The sequence below is a fragment of the Malaclemys terrapin genome, chromosome 8 (assembly GCF_027887155.1).
Source record: "Malaclemys terrapin pileata isolate rMalTer1 chromosome 8, rMalTer1.hap1, whole genome shotgun sequence".
Lineage (NCBI taxonomy): Eukaryota > Metazoa > Chordata > Testudines > Emydidae > Malaclemys > Malaclemys terrapin.
This window is the reverse complement of record NC_071512.1, coordinates 13,863,432-13,877,641: the sequence shown is the minus strand read 5'-3', so window position 1 is coordinate 13,877,641 and position 14,210 is coordinate 13,863,432.

Sequence of the window (14,210 nt, the reverse complement as noted above, 5' to 3'; positions counted from 1 at the left end):
CTGTGTTAAAGTCCTTTTAAAATGTTTATGCCCGAACAATGAACATCCCTTTGTGCTTGCAGCCTGAGTCACTGGGCTATATGCAGGGAACTAGCAAAGGTCTGAGGGATGGATTTTTACTCTCTCAATCCATAGGCAGGTTGCAAGGCTTCACTGCAGCCCCTCTTCCATGCTATAGGCTGAAGTACCAGCTCCTGCCTTTCTGCCTCCCCTTTTCAGGGAACCCCCAGGCGCCCTAGGCAACTGCCTAGTTTGCCTAAGTGGTAGCACCAGCCCTGTGTATGTTCACATGTTCACAGCCCCAAGTTACTAAACGACTAATCTCCTTATAGTGTTTCCTTATCACTGAATAGCCATTTAGAAGTAGAAAAAAAAGGCACGTAATAAAAATAAGTGTTACTGCTATAGAAATCAATACAAGAGTCTTCTCTTATGGACTAAATGGCTGAGATACTCAAAGCTGCCTAAGGGATTTGGCTGGCTGATTCCCATTGAAATGACTGGGAAATGGTTGTTCTAATCATCTAGACACCTTTGAAAATGACAGGTAAAACATTGTAAAACTTTTTTAAAAGTCATGGAATCCTAGAAATGTAGGGCTGGAAGGGACCTCGAGGGGTCATCTAGTCCATCCCTCCTGTGCTGAAGCAAGATCAAATAGACCTAGCCTAGACCATTCCTGACTGGTGTTTGTCCAACCTGTTCTTAAAACCTCCAGTGACGGGGATTCCACACCCTGCCTTGGAAGCCTACTCTAAAGCTTAACTAGACTTATGGTTAGAAAATTTTTCCTAATATCTAACCTAAATCTCCCTTGCTGCAGGTTAAGACCTTTTACTACTTGTCCTACCTTCTGTGGACATGGAAAGCAACTGATCACTGTCCTTTTTATAACAGCCCTTAACATATTTGAAAATGTATCAGGTCCTCCCTCAGTTGTCTTTTCTCAAAACTAAACATGCCCTGGTTTTTAACCTTTCCTCATAGGTCAGGTTTTTTAAACTATCTCTTCTAAACATGCCTCTGGTATGTCTCCGATTTGTCCACCTCTTCCCTAAAGAATGGTGCCCAGAACTAAACACAGTTCTCTAGTTGTGGCTTCACCAGTGCTGAATAGAGCAGGAGAGTTACTTCCCAGGTCTTATATATGACACTCCTTATATATACACTGTAGAATGATATATATTTTTAACAGCTGCATCAGCTTGTTGACTCATATTCATTTTGCGATCCACTGTAACCCTCAGATCCTTTTCAGCAGTATTATTGCCTAGCAGTTATTCCCCATTTTGTAGTTGTGCATTTGTTTTTCCTTGCTAAGGGTAGTACTTTTCACTTGTCTTTATTGAATTGCACCTTGTTGAATTCAGACCAATTCTCCAATATGTCAAGGTCTTTTTGAATTCTAATCCTGTCCTCCAAAGTGCTAGCAGCAGTCAGTTCAATACTAATAAACTCAGCAAACCTGTAACAACAACATAAAATAAAATAAATTTCATAACATAGGTGTCAGCCAAAACTACAGCAGAAAATCCTGTCCAAACAGCTATTCAGAATACTGATGATGTAGTTGTTGTTGACTTGTCCTGCAACAATTGTATCAGGCCACAAAGTTCTAAAATAACTTCAGCAACTTATACGTGGTCCTTTGTAATGGCTTGATCCAAGATGTCCCATCAGAAAAGCTTCACTTTCCTTACAATATTACATTCAAAAATATGGGAGGTGGTAAGCCGGCTCCTGACGCATCTTACAGAGTACGGACATATCTTCGTCCCCTTGCTGTTGATTTTCATTCATGCAGTGTGCCTGGCCAGCAATCCACAGCAGTGGATATTATTTTCTGAGATTCTATTATATCAATCACAGAATCTGCCATCTTTTGACCTTGTACTTCAGCTAATATTTTCCTTGTTAGGGCATCAATATTCTCAACCATTGTCATTCCAACCTGTGTTTCCGATCTTCCAGTTTTGGCCAGGTCATCAGGTATCTCACTCCTGTACACACCAATTTGTGATGGAATCCATTGATCAAGTCACTTTCTTGTCTCACTGTTTGTTCCTTTGAGCCTCCTTATGAATTATATTTTGTTGATAGCGTTCTGGTTTCTTCTAAAGGAACCAAGGATCATTGCCCGGCAGTCAACAAACATCACATCATCCACCTCTTTGTGCTCTGCATATTTCTTGCAGTGTAGTGAGAATAGCTTTCAGTTTGGCCACCTAGCTCAAGCCTGAACTGGGGCTTTTTCTTGTTCTCGCTCTATAGGCCATGGGATGAAGACCCCGCAATCACCGTTCTTGAAGGATTTTTTTGATGAACCATCTGCGGACACAAGAATCTGTTACGCATACTGGTGTACTGATCCCATGTTAGGTCTGTAATGCTGGTAGACCAGGTGCCAGCTCATGTCAAAGTCCCCAATTCTCAACTGAACTCTGGCAAATACATAGCTGGAATCAGTCTGGCTCACTTGTGGGTTAGTATTGTTAAAATAAGTAGTAAAATTATAAGAATACGTTTAGTGTTTAGACTTTATTGAATGCTTGTGAATTGCTTCATGCATTATTCTCCCTTGTAATCTCACTGTATCCCAAATGGTAATGTAACATTTGAGAAGTTGTATTTTGAGCTTGCGACTGTAAGACAGGAGAGAGACATTAACTAGTGTGATGTGCTCATTGCCAACAAAAGCTGTTACATTTGTTGTCTTGCCTCCCACTGTGAAGATGAGTCATGCAAGTGGATTCTTCCCACCAGCTGAGTTTACAGCCCAGATCGCATGGTTGGTGGGGGATAAAAGCTCCAAACAAAAGGAACTGATTACCTCTATGCTGCTTGGACTTTGGGCGAGGGGAAGGGTTTCTAGGCATAAGCAAGAGATCCCAGCTGCTTAGCCTGCATTAGCCCTAAGAGACAGATAGAGCTTGTTTATTATAGAAGCTTCTATTTCCTTTTGAAACTTAAGATAGTAACTCATGTGTGTGTGTATGTTTACCTGCTTTAACCTTGTAAATAACTCTTATTTCCTTTTCCTATTAATAAATCTATACATAGTTTATTATAGGATTAGCTACAAGCATTGTCTTTGGCGTGAGATCTAAGATGCAACTGACCTGGCGTAAGTGAGTGGTCCTTTGGGGCTGGGAGTAACCTGAATATTGCTGTGATTGCTGTAAGAGACCATCTATTACAAAGGTACTCCCATGTGGGTGGCCAGATAGATCGGAATACCCAAGAGGATGGTCTGTGACTCCATGTTAAGGCTGTTATAATGCCTCAGGCATTTACACTTGATAGCTGGTTGGTGAAATCAAAGCATAGAACTCGCAACCAAGTTGGGATTTCTGCCCTGCTTCTTAACAGTCTTCCTGGAGGTTAGTATTTATGCTCTTGAGCTACTGCAGGCAGCATTACATGGCCATAACCTTCCAGCCAGCCATGCCAAGAACTAGGTGTCTTGTATTTAACTGCAGAAGGTCAAAATAGGTGTTCATCCCAGTATCTATGCACGGAGCAGATTTAAGCTTCCAATTGCTCAGGATTAGCCTTTGGGCCTTCCTGACTCATCCCTTTTCCAAATGGCCAGGTATGCGCAATGATCGAGTATTTCTAAAATAAGTGCCATTGAGTCCCAAGAGTCATGATGGTTCTTCTCCATAAAGCTCTTTGGGACTTCCAGCTTGTTGGTTTTGGTTTATATTTTATAGCAGTGCCTACAGGCCCCCATTGAGATTGTGGAAAAATACTTCTCTGAGCACTTCAGAACCTTCCAGCAAAGGTTGTCGTCATGATTATTTGTATTAGAGTAGTAACCTACAAGATCATTCTCCGTCATGCTGTCCCAAAGACTTTACAATCTAAATAGACAAGTCAGACAAAGGGTGGGAGGGAAAACGGGTACTGAGAGGGGAAGTGACTTGCCCAGCATCCATCACACAGCAGGTCGGTAGCAGATAGAGGAGTAGAACTTGGGTCTCCTGATGCCTAGGTCAGTGCGCTATCCACTAATCCACCCTGCTTTCCATGACACTAATGCTGCCACACTTACTCAACCTGGGACCCCCTTCGAGGGTGACTAGATGTCCTGATATTATTGACTTTGTCTTAGGCAACAATTACCCCTCTCCCCGTCCCGATTTTTCACACTTGCTATCTGGTCACCCTAACCCCATCCCACCTCTCTTGAAGCATTACATTTCCATCCAGCTGTTTATGATAAGGACGCCTGTGGCATGTCAGTGATTTTTTACTAAAAATATCCATGAGAAAATATCCATGAGGCTCTGGGGCCCCCACACTGCCTGCAGAGGCTGGGCAACTGTGAGGACCCACTCTGATCTCTGGAGCTCCAGGGTCCCCCAGAGCCAGCGGCACCCGGGAGCTCCAGAGGTGGCGGGTATCTGCGGCCCTGTAACCTGCGGTGGCTCGGAGCTCAGGGGCCCATATTCTTCCAAGTTTTCTTCTCAAGCATCTTTTATACTCTTTCATTTGTAATACTTATCCCACCTTTTAATAGTTAGGGAGGCAGATTAAACATTTTGGGCCTTGTCTTGACTGCTTTTTCACACTCTTGTCTGGCTCTGTATCTGATTTCCATGGTAGAAAGTTATAGTAGCTCATTCCCTAACTGATGAATGGCTGTAGAGTTTTCCTGTCCTACAGCTCTGTTTATTAGAGACACAAACAAACTATTAAGAAAATTGGTAAGTGCTTTTCCAGCGCAGGTTTTATTGAAAGGTGAAGTGCCGTTATTGTCATATTGCAGTGAGGAATTTGTTTTCTAAAATCAAATTAACAAGAAGCAGTTTCATTAGTGAGTATTGCCGCTTAATGAGTTATTTTGATTTCAGGCTTTTTTTTTTTTTTTAAAGTGTCCTTAAAAGCTATTTGGAACAGCCTGAAGAGTCGTCGTTTATTTAACTAAAATTGCTTTAATTAGATAACTGAGACCAGAATGTCTGATAACACCATAAATATAGTTAAAATGCCACAGAGGCATCATGAGTTGGGGTTACGGTTCTCTGTCAGACCTGAGTTGGAGTCTACTTAGCCCAGAGTGCGTGATTTGAACAGTGCAGTGAGGGTGAATATAGGACAAACACCCTTTCAGCTGCCCCTCATTACAAGAAAGAGCCCTCATGTTAGATGCATTTTCAGGTTTTCACACAAACCTGAGGTTATCCCACTCCTATTGTAGATTTTCATCAGAAATACTGACGCATGAAACTGAGGGTGCAGGCAAGATTAGTTACATGAAATAAAATGACTGCCTAGCATGGGACTCTTCCTGTACTATTCTTTTTATTATCCTGTCCCTCTCCTACGGCCTTTGTCACACACTGGGCCTGTTTGCTAAAACTTGACCTCCCTATTTCTGCAAATACAATTTGGTGTGGAGCAAATGAGGACCCAGAGACCTTTAGTTCCCAGATTGTGGTCACTGCTAGGGCTACATTTCCTTATTTGAGCTTGTAGATAACTGAGCCCTTAACATTGTTCCCATTATTGTTTTCAGGGTTAAAAAAGAGCTGGCCAAGTGTTAAAGATCAGCCCCTGGGGATCCCATTGCAAAGGTTATGCTTACTCTAGATGATAAGGATGGCTTTGTGGTGAAAGCACAGGCCTACGTGCAGGAGACATGACATCTATTCTCACTTCTGCTACTCACCTCCTTTGTGACCTTGGGGAAATTATTTAACATCTCTGTTGATTTGCTAATCTGTAAAATGGGGATATTTCACCATCATCACAGGGGTGCTGTCAGGCTAGTCATTAATGTTTCCAAAATGTCTGTGGATAGAAAGTCGATTTGAAGTATTAAGGCATGATTGACAAATGCAAGCTGTATTATCCTTGCAAGCCAAATTGTCCTTGTTGCATGATCACAGTCTTTATTATGTTGAAATACCCAAACTGCATGTGTGTGCTTTAGAGGCCGAGTGTAGATTAGATGCTGTGGCAGGGAAAGCTGTAAGAACCAGGAGTCCAATATTCCCCAACCAGTACGATATCTTTCTTCATGCATTTAAAGCCAGAGTTTTGTTTTGTAAAAGGATAAATGAATCTCCTGAAAAGCCAGTGCTAGCAAAGAATTATCAGCCAGATTCCTGGGGAGAACACAAGTGATCTTTGTAAATATCCTTCCCTATCTGTTGGGGCTGCTATAAAGGAAATAGAAATGATAGTTCTATTGTGGATGTTTCATACATTAGTTGTCACATTAATGATAATGTTGCCCCTTTGGTCTAAGTGGTTAGCCAAAATACAGGTCTTAGCTTCTGTTTGGATGAGAAATCAGTATACACGTTGGGTATATGTCTGGTGTAATCTTGGGTCCTGTGGCACCTTTGAGACTAACAGAAGTATTGGGAGCATAAGCTTTCGTGGGTAAGAACCTCACTTCTTCAGATGCAAGTCTGAAGAAGTGAGGTTCTTACCCACGAAAGCTTATGCTCCCAATACTTCTGTTAGTCTCAAAGGTGCCACAGGACCCTCTGTTGCTTTTTACAGATTCAGACTAACACGGCTACCCCTCTGATACTGGTGTAATCTTGTTCACTTACCCAAAAAAATACAGTTCTGTTTCTCAGACCACACTAGAAACAGAGAACAGGATGGGGTTTTCTTGGTCAGAAATCCCCAAATGTACCACTGCAGAAATGTACCACTTCTCTGTGCCTGAGAAGTTGTGTCTCTTGACTTCCTTTCAGGGTCATGCTGACCACTCCTTCTGCTTCGACATGCTCCCTCCAACACACACATAGCTTGCAACCAGTATCCCGTGTTTGCAGCTAGGAAAAAATCCTGTTAATGCACAAGTTTTAGCTCTGGCTTGGCCATGGGATTTAGTCCTTTGGGTGGTAGCCCCTATCATCTGCGGCTGGTTTACTTCATGAAAGGGCTATGTTGCACATTCTGTTGAGCCAGAGTGTGTTTAGTACATCTGTTGGGTCTAATGAGGTCTGTGATTGTCTGTGAATCCTCACGGCACCCATTAGTACCTTTCAGCATAACAATACTTTGGATCTATGTAGCAATTGTTCATCTATAGATCTCTACATGTTTTACAAAGGTGGGAAAGCATCATTATCTCTGTGCTATAGATGAGGTAGCTGAGGCTAAGACTTGCCAAGAATTGGGATTAGAACCCAGGTTTCCTGTTTCCAAGCCCCATGCTTAGTCTACTAGATGTCACTTGCCCTCGTCCAGTTTGGAGAATGTGGGCAATAACCCCACTATCTCTCGCTTGCTAAGAAAGCTCTCTAAGTACTCCGCACAGCACTGGGATGCAGAGTCCTGCAAAGGCCTGATTGATATAGGCCTCAGTCCAGAAAAGCATTAAAGCACACAGTTAACTTTAAGCTCACGAGTAGTCCCAGATCAAGGGGCTATAGACAGGAGATGCACTGTACCAGGAAAATAGTTGAGACTTGAGCCTGTAGCACCAGCCCAACAGAGTGATTGCTTCATGACGAAAGAAACATTTGGGGGAGAGTAGTGTCTTTAGCAGATACAGGCATTCTGTGCCCTGCCACAGGCTTAACTGTACAATGCTCGGTCTCCTCTGAAATGGAAATCAACAGTTTTTGAAGCATATGAGGACCGATAAGGCCTTTCAAGATAAGAGTGAGGATGCTGATGGCTGAACCATGGTTTGCTGGTAAAGCCTGTACTTGTGATATGATTCTGTGTCACTGACATTATTTCCATATGGATATTGGCGTCCTGAACTTGCCACTCTCCCTTTTCATTGGGATTTCTGGTTTATTTTTCCTGAAACCAGTATTGCCCTTGGGAAATATTCATCTCACATATAGGAGAACCCAGGGGAAGGAAGGTCTTATGCACACACATGCACAATCACGCATTCAGACAGAATAGGAAGTCTACATGGTCCATTAGACAACTCATATAAGGCATTTTTCTTAAATTATCTTGTCTATTTTTCCTAGCTCCTTAGGGAACTGATTCAACCTGCTGTCAGCCAATAATTTATTTGTTGTGATGTCCATGCTCTAGGTAAGCCCCCAACAGCTGAGAGGAGAGGGAGAAGCAGAGGTGGGTTGCTGGTTGCAGTGAGGTTGTGGCTTTTAATGTCAACTATTCATCCAAGTTTTTCCCCCTTCCCTTCCTTAGGGAGTCAGAGTTTTATTAATGATTGTGATCTCCTGCAGCTGTTAAAAGGAATTGAGATGTTCTGTGTTGGGATAATGTTTGAAATTTATTCACTCTCACCTCTGAACTCTTTTCCTAGCAGATGTCAGACAATAGGTTTGCTTGATATGTTTCCTGTTTTACATACAACTTCCTAGTGAGTAATTGCTTTTCTTATTGCCCAGCTGCAGCAAAGTACCTAATGTGCCCTCCTGGTGTTTAATGTGGAGTATATGCTACATCAAGGCAAAGCATTATTGGCTGCACTGATTTTTTTTTTAATTAGATGTACTGCATACACATTTTAAGGAAGGTGTAGGAATAAGGCTAGCTAACCTAGGGATACGTTCTAAATGCGTATACAGGAGCATGAGAATAGATGCCAACTACCCAAAAGTGTGAGTGGAAGGTGAGGGAAAGAAAGGTTTGTTAATGAATGGAAAAAGAAGGGAATGCATTTTTGTATTAATAAATCATACTTTGAACTTACGATGCATCAGTGCATTTGTCAAGGGATCTCAGAGCATTTAACATCCATACATACTTCTCAATGCTCCTGTGAGGTAGATGAATGTTCTTGTACCCCGTTTGCACATTGGTACACTAACACGGCTGCCCAAGGTCACAGAGTGAGTCAGCAACAAAGCAGAGAGAATACTGACCATGAGTTTTCATTCCCAGTGGCCTGTTTAGCCACTAGACAGACACCATGCCATATAGTAGCATGAGTAACATGAAAGTTAGGATCATGTACAATAATTAAAAACAAACCAGAATCAGTCATGGAATTTACAAAATCAGCTCCTACTCCTGGCACTATCTTGTTTTCCATTTCCCAGGTTGTCCATTATTGACTATTTTGGGAGTGGTGCCTTGCTAACTGCATTGGTGCTTCTTTATTCAATATGCTTATTTCCTCCAGATCTACTGAAAAACTTTCACTGTACAAAAGAGCTGTCGGCCGAAGTTTGAGTTTCATTCACCGAGAACATTCAACCAAAATATTTTCTAATTTTCTGCTGGAAAGCAAGTCTCAAACAGATTTTACTGGGAAGAATTAGTAATTGCTTATTACACTGGAAGAATATCAGAGCTTTATGTGTTTGAGGAAAAGTCAAGAATTGCCTCTCCAAAGTAAATCTGAAAAGGGAGATTAATCCTCCTTAAACCACAAAGGGGGAATAGTGCTAATTTAGCAGATGTTGTTGGCTAGAAAAGTCTGTTTTCTGCTTGCTATAAAAATAAACTTTGAGATGTGAACAAAACTATTCCCGACAGTTGAGAATACATCTAACACCCGCTTTTCTGCTTTCCCTTTCTTCCTCCTCCTCCCCAAAATTACTGCTCTACTCAGTGGGGTTCTTGTAAAGGCTTGCAAGAAATATCGGTTAGGGGTCATTCATTATTTTATCAAGAGTATAAAGTCCTCCGGGAAGGGAGGAGGGGGAAACAGCTTTAGAGCTCAGTGTACCCTGCTAGGATACACAGTGCTGAAAATCCCTCCTTGCCTTTGCTGTGTGTTTGATTCATGGACCATTGGAGGGGAAAAAGAATACTTCCTCCTCCTCTTCTAAACCCTGTGGCAGAAGTGGGTGGGTGGCCCCTCTAAGGGGAAGAGGGGCTCAACTAACCTGATGTGACTGTTCAACCCAGGCATCAATCTGGGGGAGAGGCCCCATAAGGGAGTTGGATTTAGGAGGGGGTTAATGGGCGTCACTGTTACACCTGGGGGGGGGGGGGTGTCAGGTGGGGTGGAAGTGAGACCAGGGGGAAGGGAGCACATACAGGTTTCTCCTCCTTCTTGGAGCAAAAGATGAGAGGGAGTGCTGAGGAAGGCTGTGGGAAGCAGGACAACTAACGTCAATAGCAGCCTTTAGGGAGGGGAAAGGAACTGACAAGGACCGCAGGAGATGGGGCTCTCTCGGCAGTGGGCCCTAGGGAGGGGCAGAGAACAAAACAAGAATCCAGAGCAGACTTAGGCTTTAAGCCTGCTAGTGCAGAACATGCTGGAGTCGATTTACTTGATTACTTACATTTTTGAGGGGCCGCAGGGGTCCCAGGCCTAGAAAAGAGGGGCTGAATATCCATTTGTAGTATGTTGTGTTTTCAAATCTGGATGTTGGGACATTGTTACCTTGAAAGGAGTGAGGCTATATGTGACCTGCTGGAGGGCAGAGTCACTATAAGAACTGGACCACCAGAGTCTGAATGGCTATCGAAGGAGGTGACTTGGGGAAGGTCCTGCCATGCCACACCCCGGCCACAAGGGACGGTGCCAGCTAGTGCGTCACACTTCTACACCCTGATTCAGGAAAGCACATATGGCACCTGCTTTACTTTTCAAAAGCACATGCCTTAAGACTGTTTTGCCAGCTCTTGTGATTTTATCTCGGCTGTCATATGTTGAGTGTTTCTTAAAACCTCAGCTCCTGGAAGCAGGTGATGATGAGACTCTCAGCTTTCATTTAAAAAATGAAGTGCATTTCTAACCCTCACAATTGTGGAGTAAAGATTGGCAATCAAAAGAACCCAATACTTACTGTTTTTTTAAATAATTAATTATTTTGGAGGGAGCGGGCTTATGATTTTTGAGTGCTTGGGGTTGGCAGTCCTGTTAAGTGCTTAACTGAATAATGGCCATAAAGCTACGGAATGGCTCCACAGCTCTTCCCCAGCTCAGTTTGAATCAGCCTTGTCAACAAACAACGGAGAATTATAGTTTGTGTTTGTTGGAATCTTCCACTGGAGATGGGTTAGCAACGGCCCTGGATGAAGGGCTGGCGCAACCCATTAGGCAACCTAGGTGGTCGCCTAGGGCACTACAATTTGGGGGGCGATGATCGCGGAGGTATTTTGGCGGCGGGACCTTCTGCCACCTCTGTGGGGGGGGTGGCATTTCGGGGCGGGACCTTCCGCCGCCTAGGGCAGCAAAAAAGCTGGCAGCGCTCCTGCCTTCATCTTTGTCCTGGTTTAGGTGACCTAATGGTTCTTTTCCAACTTTAATTTCGGTGATACTTTGAAACATTTATGCCGTATTTAATTTTCTTTGTTGTCCTCTAGTTACTCTCTCTGTTTTCTTTCTCGTCTGTTAACCAAATGGCATGGTGATTTATTTTGTTACATTTACTTATGATAGAAACAGGGAGTACAGCTCTGGTCATGCAGGAAGTTTGTTTCCGTCTATTGAGTACAATGGTGACATGAGTTAACTTTTTTCAGTTACCCCATGATGTACCACAAGACATGGCATAGTATAATGTAACAACTAGTGTGTTACTGCTGCCCTCTGCTGGATGGAATATCACACCTGCTCTGCTCCTGCATGTTTGAGAGACTTTGGCTCAGATTTTTAAAGGAATTGAGGTATTGCTTCACCCAGTGTTGCTTCACCTAACTCATTTAGGAGTCTAACTCATTTTTTAAAGGGATTTAGGCACTCAGGACCCTAAATCCTATTGATAGCAATGCCTAACTGGCTTTAAAAATCTGGGCCTTTGTCGCAAATATATTTTACAACCTCGGATGAAAAGTGCTGTGTAAGTGTTAAGTAGTATTATTATGAATTATTTCTGTGTCCAAGAAGGATTCTGGTTTAATCCCAATTCAGGATCCCTGAGCTTTTTGAAGTGGAAGGTCCTGAGTTCTGTTCACACTGGGAGTTTGACAGCCAGGGTATCACCACTAAAGGAGAGCATGAACTGTATTTTTGGAAAATGACCTGATGTTTTCCATAAAGGGGCAATGTCTTTCCACTTCAGTTCTTGCCACAGCTCATCCTTCGATGGTCCACAGAGCTTGGCAGATGGTGTCGGGGAATAAGAGACCAACTTTCTCTACCTGCTATTGAATGCTTCTCCTGGGGATAAATAAGACTTTTTTGCTGAATTGCCAGTTCCATTGCTTCCGGAAGCCTAGAAATATTTTATTTGTTTGAGATGCATGCTAATCAGGTTCCACAAACATTTCAATTCATTTCTGTATATTCATTAGAGGACTAGAGTAATTACCAGTATGACAACTCTGTAAGTCGATCTTGGCTTTGGAGATATGAGGAAAAATGATAACTACATTTCAAATGTAGATCTAGTTGCATTTAACATTTATGAGTAGCAATAAAAGTGAAGGTTGCACTTGTATCTGCAGCATCATACCACACAACATAATTTTACACACTCAAACATCTGTTTCAGGATCATAGCTGAGAGTGTCAGATAATTGCCTTTTTTTTTTTTTAGACCTATCAGTTAGGCACCATCGAGTTTATTATAAATTCAAACTAATTTATTAGTAAACAACACTTGTGTTGAACAATGTTACAATATAATAGTCATGGGAATTGTAAGTATTCAAGGCATTTGGAGCAAGAAATTTACATGCTGCCAGTTCAGGATGATGTTGATACATGATGGAATTAACCATTCTGCGAATAGGGGTCCGTTGGCAATGCTAATGCTGTGTAAGGATGCTCCAAGGAAGATGCCAATGATTTACCAGCTCTCCATTAATTCCCGCTAATTAGTATCTGGGAAGGATGGCAATGAATAACAGTGAAAAGATGTTTCAGCTTTCTTGAAAATAAAAGGTAGATTGAGCCCTCTGCCCCCTTGTAGGGATACTGTGTGCACCATATCTGTATCTCAGTCTTATATTTTTGAGATCGTAGAGTAACACTGACAGTATTCCTGTGCTAGGTAAATAGCTGATCCCCCTCTGAAGGACTAAGAACCGAAGATCACAGGCTGGGATGGCACAAAACAGTCAAATATGATACCAAAACAGGTACAAAAAAAGAGTGGCAGGTAAGGTGTGTCATAGAACAGGGGAGTTTTGATTATGCATTTCACCTTGTGCACAAATATTGCTACTAACCTAGCAGAGTCCAAAGAACAGTTAAATGAAAGATTAGAAATCTTTACATCCCCTTTCCCACTGATTACCAGTTCACCTTTCTCAATAAGAAAAAGTGTTTCATGAGCCTGGAATTTCTAGCATTGTTTCCATCACAATGAGTTGTTAACACATTAAGAAACTAGAGGCAACCTACTTCTGTAAAATAAACATCAAATATGGCAGCCACCACATTCAAGCACTATTTTGCCTCTTCCTCCACTTAACTTCGTCTGTGCTATTACTTCTTTCCTTCCCACCTGTTCTCCACATTGGGGCAATATGCTTGGGTCATGAAATACAGACCAAGCAGGAGGGTTTAGGATGGGAGTTGTAGATGAAGACCTTGTTTTTCTTCTCAGTAAGCTCTGTGACATTCTGGGATGCAATCCATACCCAATCAGGGGCTGTCACAACCTGCCCTGCAATCTTGGGTGCCTCACAATACTTTGCTGCTGTATCTCCCATCTCGGCCGCTCACAAACAGCCTGCCAGCATGCACATCACATGTTGAGTATCTGTGTACAACTGCAGCCTGCCAGCCACACAGCAGTCACACTGGTTTCCACCAGTCTCGGTTACTAGTCGCAGGGCAACCCCAACGCACTTCCAGTCTCGTATTTCCCCCCCAAAATGTGTGTGCTTCACTGTCCAACCCTTTCCCGGATAGCCCAGATATTGTAGGTCTGTTGCCACTGACAGGGGTCAAGGTACAACAGTTTGCTACTTTAAATGGCATTACCCACACAGTTCAGTTTAAAGACAACACTGGATTAGTTTTGATTAAAGAATAAAATGAGTTAGTTTAACTACTGTGACAGACCCAGACCAATGGGGTACAGGAGTCTGGTAGAGGGAAAATATACTGGTCACTGGATGAGTAGTTTTCTGTTCCCTGAGTGACCAGAGCAGGGGCTGCACTAGAGTAATCAGGAACCTGCTAGAACCAGTTAAGGCAGGCAGGCTAATTAGGACACCTGGAGCCAATTAAGAAGAAGCTTCTAGAATCAATTACGGCAGGCTAATCAGGGTACCTGGGTTTTAAAAAGGAGCTCACTTCAGTTTGGTGCGAGTGTGAGGAGCTGGGAGCAAGAGGTACAAGGAGCTGAGAGTGTGTGCTGCTGGAGGACTGAGGCGCACAAGCATTATCAGACACCAGGAGG